Below are 10,598 nucleotides of genomic sequence, written 5' to 3'. Positions count from 1 at the left end.
GGCGCTCCCTTGTTCCAGTAGTCACCAAAGAACTACTGGAACACGACGCTACAAATGTGCGTTAATGTTGCGAGAGAGGGCGGGGACTTCAAGTGCATAGGTTAAAAAATGCCAGAAGCGAGAGAGAGAGGGGACTTTCAGTTGCATTGGTTTAGCTGCTTGAGGCGAGAGAGAGGTAGGCACGTTCAGTTTCATTGTTTTTTAGCTTTGACAGAGAGGGAGGTACTTTCAGTTAAATGGGTTTTGATCGCTCATAGAGAGGAAGGGACTTAAGGAGGGTGGAGAGATAAAGGGCGGGACTGTCAGCTACATGGGTGTTCAGCATGGATAGTGAGGGCGGGACTGTCAGTTACATGGGTTTTTAGCGGCGAGAGACGAGAAAGAGACAGTGACTACTGATAAGGGATATCCCTTTCCGTTACATGTTTCGGATATTGCTTTGTCAAATCTTTCAAAATACCCTGTATTTATTCTACGTGTCGTTGTTGCTCTCCTACTTGTCACGCTGTGATTCTTGCTGCTCTAGGGGACGGTTAACTGGCATACGCAGCACAGGAAGGATCAAAGGAAAAAAGAGAACGGAAATTGCATTGGGCTGGAATGAATTTGATTAGCCATTACAAGCTAAAAAACGACCAAATAGTGACATCCTTCATGGACGTGTCCACCCAGATTCAGGATGTAGGAAGCTACCCAGTGGACCAACCAGTCCACTGGGTAGACTGGCAGGTATCCCTATCCATTATACATCCAGGTGCACGTGTGATGTAACTACACGGTAGTATATTGAAGGGTGAGTTTGGAGCAGAATCAGAGAGTTGGTGTAGTAGAACTGCGTTCCTCTTCCTTCTCTTGGGTTACATTTGGAAAAGAGATTGTAGTGTGAATCATTGTGAGTACAAAAAACATCCTTTTAATGACTTGAAAGGGAGCGATCGTTACACTCCACGCTGTACTTGGTTCTTACCGAACACCTGTTGGGGTTTGGTACAAAGATTCGCTCGTAAATAAAGAAAAAATCACTCAAAGAATACATAGCTCTGGCAGACTTCTTAAATCCTTCTATCCTTAAAAACGAACTTGAAAAAAAATGTCATGCGCTTCAAACCTAAATGCGTGGGTTGCCGAGTCGTTCCCATGCAAACCCCGGGAAAAACTGCCAAATAAGTTCCACAAACCCCCGGGGGATTACAGCGCTCCCGGGAGCGTTCAAACTGAAATATCATGTGGCAAATGGGATGCGACAGTCTCTTGAAAGTCAACAATCTACAGGGAAGAATAGCTGTCACCCGTCTGCACACAGCAGAAGGGCGGGGTAGACAGAACCTGCAGGGTGGCACACAGACAGACAGACACGCAGAGCAGACAGACCGACTGACAGACAGACGGATGGACACATGTACAAACAGACAGACAGACATAGAGAGACAGGCAGACAGGCAGACAGACGGGCGGACGGACGGATATACAGACAGACAGACAGACAGACATAGACAGACAGATCTACGTTGAAACAGAATAACAGACGTGGCACACAGACAGACTGATATGCAGAACTGACAGATAGGGAGACAGACAGGAGGACATATATGAGTATGAGAGACAGACAGACAGACGGACAGGATGGCAGACAAAGGAAACACAATCAAACAGAGACAGAGAGAGGAAGAGAGAGAGACGGAGACAGCCAGGAGGAAACGTCTCTGTGTGTGATGTCTGTATTCACGGCTGACACTTGAAGGACCCGCGATGCAGCCGGAAGCTGTGTTGGCATCATATGTTCCCCCCGACCCATCCACCCATCTCCCCCACCCCCAGCCCTCCCCCTAGCCCTGTGGCACGGCCGAGATGCATGGATGGCAGTGTGTGCAGTCACGATGCACATCATCCTGCCAGCCGCGCATGTGATATAGATCACAGCCTGTGTGCCCTAAGTGGTGGTCTGTGCCGGTGACGTAGGGGATGCGTGAGTGACAGTTAGGAGCAGCGGGGGGGGTCCTGCGGCAGAGCTTGACCCCTGACTGAGACCTCCCTCCAATAGAGCCTGGAGCATTCCACCCTTCGGCTATTTTAGGGAGCACTCCATTGAACTGATGAACCAATGAACCCGCCACGCACACATGCACACACGCACACATGCACACGAAATCATGCGCACGCACACACATATATATTCCGGATAGCATTTTATTATTTGGTAACTTGCCTTTTTACGCCCTGTTTTAGAAAGGAAATAACATGGATTTCTAGCAGAAGTTTCCCGGAATTCTGTGTTTGTTTCTGGTTGGTTAGTTAATTACTTCGTTGTCAATGCATAACGTCTGTTGAAAGGACAGGAATAATGCTGGAAAGATCTACGTCAACTCACCAAAAGCCTGATACCTTTTATTTTTTATCTTTATTTAGTAATTTCAAGTGATATTCTATGCATGTTATTTTATTTCATCCTACCCCATATAATGTATATTTGTTTGTTTGAATTTCTGTCTTCACCTGTGATATCTCACACCAATATCTCCTTATAGATGTCTTTTCTCCCTCAATCTCTGCAAACTCTCTCTTCTTGTTGCCTCTTTTGAGGCACTCCTTTTAATGTGTAACTGATTGTGTTAATTGTGCATGTTAAAGGTCTTTCCAAACACTGTTATAAATGTGCCCTACAAATAGAGAATATGATAATGATAAAAATAATAATAATTTATATTATTGTAACTCAGGGAGAGTTGGACATAGTTGCCTTCCAAGGAGCAGATGCTGTGTGAAGAAGCCCTCAGCCTAACCCTGTATGGTAAATGGTATCTCTTTCTATTAGGACAGATGTGTGTACAAACACAGCTCTGAAATTTCAGCCAAGAGTCAACAGTTTACTGTACCATGACATCAGACTAAATTCAGCATCTGGGCGAGGGTAATTAGCAAGCTTTGTCGTATGTGTGCGTGTGTGTGTGTGGGGGGGGGGGTGTTTGTGTGTGTTTCAATGTGATTATATGCCTGTGTGTGTGTGTGTGTGTGTGTGTGTGTGTGTGTGTGTGTGTGTGTGTGTGTGTGTGTGTGTGTGTGTGTGTGTGTGTGATTGTGTGTGTGTGTGTGTGTGTGTGTGTGTGTGTGTGTGTGTGTGTGTGTGTGTGTGTGTGTGTGTGTGTGTGTGTGTGTGTGTGTGTGTTCAGGCAAGTGCCACCCCCCCAATTTACACCACGGCACATCAAACAGTCTCAGTGTGTGACACACTTTCATCAAAGGCAGCTCCCGGGAGTCACACACAGCTTTTTGAAGGGCGCAATATGTCATGGCTGGGTTGATATTCTCACAAACCCTGTCCTGGGTGAGCGTTACTGAAGAGCGAAACCCAAAGTACACCCTAACACAAAGCCTGTAGATCGTAACACATTCACACCAACAAACCCACAATTGTTAACAAAAGCCTTGCAACCAGTGGCCTCTGTACTCGACACACCCAAGAGTCTGTTGAAGAGGCAGCAAAACACATTGCGCACACTGTCAAACAATATAAAGGAAGAAAGAAATTGATTCCTCTAAGCAAAGGATGTGAAAGCACTCATCTATAAATAGTCCCTTGTTCTATAAATAGGTGGACAACATTTGCATCCTTGAAGGAAATGTGTGTGTGTTTGTGTTAAGTGTGTGTGTGTGTGTGTGTGTGTGTGTGTGTGTGTGTGTGTGTGTGTGTGTGTGTGTGTGTGTGCGTGTGCGTGTGCGTGTGCGTGTGTGTGTGTGTGTGTGTGTGTAGGTATTGGCCAGGGGCCTTCAAACCACCTTGGCCCAATCAGGCACAACCCCCCTCCCCCCCCCAACGCGCCCTGAGCACGCTCAGTAGCAACCAGGTCAATAAGTCATTAGTGAGGACTCGGGCTGCGATTGGTCCAATTACGAGGATGCTGTGCTGTGAGTAGAACTCTGGACACACACACACATAAACACACACACACACAAACACACACAAACACACAATCATATGCTAATATTCTAATATCATGGCAACGATGAGCTGAACGCTGTATGGAAGCGGTGCATTAGCTGTTGGGAGTCATTTGGTATTCCACTCACACACACACACGTTTCCCCTGAATAGGTCAGGACCAAGAAACCTTTGGAAAGATCAACACTGCGCCCATTCTCACACACATCAGTCTCGGTATGCATCTCCACGTCCACGAAGCAAAGGGTCATGTGACCAGCCGTAGACGGACTGCATTAGCTGTAATGCATTCTAGGGTCCAGCAGTCCCACTTTTCCTAGTATAGTGCTTCTAGAGGAGGACCGAGCACAGGGCCACAGACTAAAACACAGCCAGTGGCCGAGTTACGCCTTGTCTCCCGTTTCGTTATGGGGATTTCATGGATGTGGATGAAGCTTCCAGAAAGGGATTCTGTGTGTTAAGTGTTTTTCTACAGCGGCCAGCCTTCACAGTTTATACAGTCTAAACACATTTATACAGTTTACAACTACAGTCTGAGTTTGTTTTGTGAATTATGCCCTTACAGATGCCCATCTCCATCAACCTGATTGGTTTAAACAATTATGAAGCCTAGAAAGTGACATTTAAGCTCGTCTTCCTTTAGACTTCTGATGTTTATCTGAAGACTTATTTCCGAGACTACCTGTTCTGTAACTGATATAAATTCATTGATTCTATTATTCCGTTAGACCCAACGATATTATAGTAAAGCTCACATCGTTATCTTATTGGAGCGCCCATTCATAGGGCTGACATCAGTTTCTGCCTCTACACATAGAGTGGTCAAATAAAGCTTTAGTTCTTTACCATCCCGCCCATACCAATATAGTTTGGGGTTTAATCTGTGTCTGGGGAATGCTGCTTGAACCACCTCCGGAGTGCTCGTCCGTTTACCTTGTTTCTCTGAAATAAAAAAACTTTGAACCTTTCCCACCCAATTCAAGTTATACTTAGCCCCGAAACCAGGATACCTGAGGCATCAAGTTTATGCTTAATCTTAGCCCAAACTACATTAGTTCTCGCTATTTAGCTAGTTGAAAAAGAAAATAACAAATAGAACGTGAAGAAAGAAAATAGCAACATTTAGAGAGAGGGATCTCTATAACTAGGTTAAGCTGGTATTGCAGACAGACACAGAAGCCAGGTTTAAATGTCAAATGAACTCATTCTAATGTTATGCAGAATATAAATAGATAGTCTTCAGATTATGTCTTTTTTTCTTTCTTCACAGATATTGTTGTAGCAATGTCGGTGCTACAACTACTATCATCGGGTTCTCGAATGAGAAAATCAGCGTCTTTATTACGAAGGTGGAGGGGTCACCATGGTCACAGAAAAGATGTACTACGCACGTTTAATAAATACGAACCTTTAATGTCCAGTTTTCTCAATAGGCTGACCTCCTGTTCCTGCAGCTGCGCCGATTGATCTGTCCCGCCCCCCTGTAGGTAGCCACCGCCATGCCACGCCATCAAGCCTCAATCGCCAAGTTAGATTCTCTCTTTATCTTTTCGGTTAACTAGTTCTTTATCTATCGGATTCAAATGGGAAGTAAAAAAACGGCATAGTAGTATCGTACAAATATAATTTAATGAATATATAAAACAATCATATTATTGATGATTTGATCATCTTCATGAATGAAATGTTTGGAAATATAACTTTTTTCGCTTTATATCTTCACTAATAATATTATGTAACCCTCCAAGAATCATGGGAGAAGTTGAAGATTTGTCTATGTTTGTATTACTCATGTCAGGAAGTCAATAGGTGCACATCATTTCATTTCAAAATTGCTAATTTTAAACTAACATGAACATTTTACCACAGCCTTTTACATTCTCGCATATCCTAATACATGTGTCTGCATTTGAAACACCAACCCCTTTAGATAGGTCAATAAAACAACATGTTATATTGACCTGTATTGATCGCTTTAAGCTTCACCTCCATCACATGTCTTCAACAGCAACACGCAGAATCTTTAGCCTGTAGCGGTTTACTCCATAGTAATCAGAATTCCCCATCTGGGATAAAAAAAGTGCATCTTAATCCAATACACATGGGTTGCTATTTGTGAGTACATCTCAGCATTCATCTGAAAAGGAAATTGATCTACATCCTGAACAAGCTCCTAGCTTCCGGCACATCTCCATCCACCAAATAACTTTCCCAGTTCAATAATTGAGTGGAAGTATTAGACCGAAGATATTGTTAAATTGAACATTTTACATAATTTAGGAACATAAAAGTTTCATCTGTTTTAATCTTTGATGTGCTTATCTAGACAGCAGTTAGGGAGAGCATGGTTTTAAATAATGTCTTGAATCTTTAATGTTCCGCTCTGAACAATGACAGTGTAATAGCTCAACAGGCCTGTGAAACACGATCATGAACTAAACTCTGCACTGGACTTGATCATGAACTAAGCTCTGTGCTAGGCCAGATCATAAACTAAACTCTGTGCTAGACCTGATCATAAACTAAACTCTGTACTAAACCCAATCATGAACTTAACTCTGTACTAGACCCGATCATGTAACTTAACCTGATCATTAACAAAACTCTGTACTAAACCCGATCATGTAACTAAACTCTGTACCAAACCTGATTCTATAACTGAACTTGAAAAAATTTAATTGAATCCCTCATTGATTTACTTGTAGTTTTACATTACATTTTGGACAATGTCAACTGTCTATTACCTTAACCGTACAGTTGATACAAATGCTGGAAAGTGCCCGACGTTCCCTTTAGGAACACTAACCCCCACCTGCTCCCAAATGTACCTGAAGCAAATCACTGGATGTCAAGTGTGAATAAAAGGGTCTTAATTACCAAAAGGTGAAAAGAAAGACAGACAGACAGACAGACAGACAGACAGACAGACAGACAGACAGACAGACAGACAGACAGACAGACAGACAGACAGACAGACAGACAGACAGACAGACAGACAGACAGACAGACAGACAGACAGACAGACAGACAGACAGACAGATCGATCAGTTTGCACTCATCCTACACTATATGGCTGACTGAAAGTAAGAAAAATGCAGAAACATAGAGACACAGAGGCCTTATGAGCAGTAGATAAATGGCCCCAGGCTTGAGATTGAGGGGTCAACAAGGCGGTGAACAGGAGGAGGTGCTACAGAGACAAACACCACCTGGAAACATGGCGATGGTGTGTGTGGCCTCTCGTCACGGTGACCGACCCCAACCTCAAACATACCATCATCACCAACGAACCGGAATCATCGACACACTGCCCCCTGGAAGCCCAGAGAGAGAGAGCGAGAGGGACAGAGAGAGACCGACAGAGATGAAGACAGACAGACAGACAGACAGACAGACAGACAGACAGACAGACAGACAGACAGACAGACAGACAGACAGACAGACAGACAGACAGAGAGAGAGAGAGAGAGAGAGAGAGAGAGAGAGAGAGAGAGAGAGAGAGAGAGAGAGAGAGAGAGAGAGAGAGAGAGAGAGAGAGAGAGAGAGAGAGAGAGAGAGAGAGAGAGGTTGTGTGGGGAGGCAGGGGGGTGAAACAATTGTTTCAAACAAATGTCCATTCTAACACCCTAAAATGCTAACGTGCTATCACTGGTCGGGAGGAGGGGAGGTTTGTGGTGCAACATGATTGCACTTCAGATTAACTGCCAGTGTTTCTTCCTGACTGGATGCTGAGAACCAGGGAAAGGTGTTTGGGTTTTTGGTTGGGGGACTAATCAACGCCTTTTGTGCGCGTGTGTGTGTCTACAAAGTACCAGTGAGGTTGAGGCTGGCGCGATAGGGACGTCTCCATTTCGTCAGGGATTCCCGGCGCATCGGTGGAGACTCAAGGAGAGATGCTTTAAGAGGCTTCCTCAGTTTCCAATCTGCTTCCTTTTCTCCCAATCATGTGGCTAAAAGCTCTCTGGGAGATGATTGTGTGGGTCTATGTGTGCATGTGTGTGTGTGTGTGTCTCTGTGTGTGTGTGTGTGTGTGTGTGTGTTTGTGTGTGTGTGTCTGTGTGTGTGTGTGTGTGTGTGTGTGTGTGTGTGTGTGTGTGTGTGTGTGTGTGTGTGTGTGTGTTTGTGTGTGTGTGTGTGTGGTGTGTTTGTCTCTGTGTGAGTGTGTGTGCCTGTGTGTGTGTGTGTGGGGGGGGGGTGGGGCACAGTCGATCGCAGCCTTCTAGTTGCCATGGTGATTTAATGTCAACGGAGATGAGTCGCTCTCTCCATTAGGGTTCGCGCACACACGCACACAAATACAAACGCGTGCGCATGTGTGTGTGTGTTTGTGTGTGTATGTGCACCTCGCTCGTGGAATAGCAATACAAATAATCACGTCTATGACCGACGAGACCAACACATACCCCTACCGATAGCAAAAGCATCCCAACAAACATGAATCTGTGTGTTCTGTGGCCTGTGTCCAGACAGGAGAGAGATCTGAGAGGTGGTTGGGGGTACAGAAAGATTAAGAAAGAAAAGCTGTGAAAAATCATTGAATGGATTCAATAACAGCAATACTGATGTGTCTTTGCACTGTTCCTCCTCCTGTCTCTGGCGGTGGGTTTCAGAAGGAATGCGATGCTGTAGATATTAAACACTTGGGAGATTGTATATCTCCTCACACAGACGCTCTCTTGCTTTTATTAGATGTATTAAAATGCATTCGCTGCTCATGAGTAAATACTGATAATCGGCGCCTCGGACCATGAATAAATGATAATCCCACCGGGGCTTGTATATCTGTGTGTGTGTGTGCGTGTGTGTGTGTTTGTGCTCACTGTGCCGGCCAGTGTCTGATTCTTAATGTCTTTCATTTGAATAGTTTCTATTTTATTTTATTCTGTTCTTCTTTAATGTTGCCCCTTCCCTTCATCATCCTACTTTTTACTCTGGATCTTGCCCTTCTCTGTGCATATCTCTCCCTCCCCTCTTTCTCTGCCACTGCAAAACACACACACACACACACACACACACACACACACACACACACACACACACACACACACACACACACACACACACACACACACACGCACACACAGACACACACACACACACACACACACACACACACACACACATGCACGCACACATTTACACTCTGATTTGTCACTGTCTCTCTCTCTAACACTCAGAATCTGAATAACCCTATATTGCTCTCTCTAACACACTCTTACAGCCTCTCTCTGTCTGTCTGTCTCTCTCTCTCTCTCTCTCTCTCTCTCTCTCTCTCTCTCTCTCTCTCTCTCTCTCTCTCTCTCTCTCTCTCTCTCTCTCTCTGGCTCTCTATGACTCTCTGTCAGCATCTCTTCTCGCTGGCTCGGTGTGGTGCAGTGATGTCTCGGTGGAGCTGGGCGAGTGACCTCGCAATCGACTGCTAATACAACTGTCATCGCCTCGCTGCCACGGGCCCCCCTGCGGCAGCCTGAGCGAGAGACAGAGTCACAGATAGAGAGAGAGAGACAGCCAGGGAGAGAGACATTCAGAAACTGACAGAGAGAGAGGCATTCTAAGAGAGAACATAGAGAGAGAAAAAGAATGAGAGAGAGGGGCACCCTGGGAGAGAGACACAGAGACAAAGATAGGGAGAGAGGGAAAAGAAAGAGTCAGCGTTGGAGAGAGACATGGAGACATAGAGATGGAAGATTAGAGAGAAAGAGAGCAAGAGAGAGAGAGAGAGAGAGAGAGAGAGAGAGAGAGAGAGAGAGATAGAGCGAGAGTGAGAGTGAGAGAGAGAGAGAGTGAGAGTGAGAGAGAGAGAGAGAGAGAGAGAGAGAGAGAGAGAGAGAGAGAGAGAGGGAGAGGGAGAGGGAGAGAGAGAGAGAGAGAGAGAGAGAGAGAGAGAGAGAGAGAGAGAGAGAGAGAGAGAGAGAACAACAACGGAGATACAGACAGACAGACAGAGAGAAAGAGTGAGGGACAGAGAGAGAGAAAGAAAGAGGGAGAGAGAGAGGGAGAGAGAGAGAGAGAGAGAGAGAGAGCGATAAAGATAACAAAAGCGGAGAGATGCAGAGTAAGCAAGAGTGAAAGGGAGCGGTAGGGGGTGGGTGAGACCCAGGGAGCGTTTAGAAGAGCATGTATTCTAAAAAACACGCAAAATAAACCAACAAAAAATTCCAAAGAAGCACGAGCTAAAATGAGCATGATCAGCAGTGACAACACCCAGGTATCAGCAGAAGAGGTACAACAGCCCTCTAGGGATCTATAAAAAACATTGAGAGACATTGTTGAACAAAAAAAATGGACAGAAGAGCATCAAGCCGTGTGATTGGATGATGGAGAGGGAGAGCGATATAATTGGATGATACTAGGACGGCAGGTACAGGAGTGATAGTCGGATGTGTTCAGGCTAACGAGTCTAAACCAGGGGAGGTTGACCCCCGTCACCCAGAATGCATCTGGGTGTCTGGGAAGGATTCATTCTTGAAATTAAATCACAACCTACTCATCCGTCGGAAATTCTAATTGATTTATGTATTTCATGATCCTACCATGGTCCCCAAATAATTTTGGTAAACGGCTGGTTGTGGCTCCAAAACAGCAGGATTGTTTTTATTTGTAGGTGAAAAAACAGGAGAATATTTGAGCGATTAAAGAGTGTTTTATTTGGTTTAATTTG

General features: G+C 44.9%; 1 protein-coding gene across 1 annotated transcript in view; it reads right to left on the bottom strand.

Moving 5' to 3' along the window:
• The window catches only part of xkr6b (XK, Kell blood group complex subunit-related family, member 6b), a 46,024-nt gene that overhangs the window by 19,750 nt on the left and 15,676 nt on the right, over positions 1-10,598 (bottom strand). The window lies entirely within an intron of this gene.

This window comes from Gadus morhua, chromosome 21 (genome assembly GCF_902167405.1).
Source record: "Gadus morhua chromosome 21, gadMor3.0, whole genome shotgun sequence".
Classification (NCBI taxonomy): domain Eukaryota; kingdom Metazoa; phylum Chordata; class Actinopteri; order Gadiformes; family Gadidae; genus Gadus; species Gadus morhua.
The sequence above is the reverse complement of the archived record's forward strand: the minus strand, read 5'-3'. Positions and strand labels throughout refer to the sequence as shown.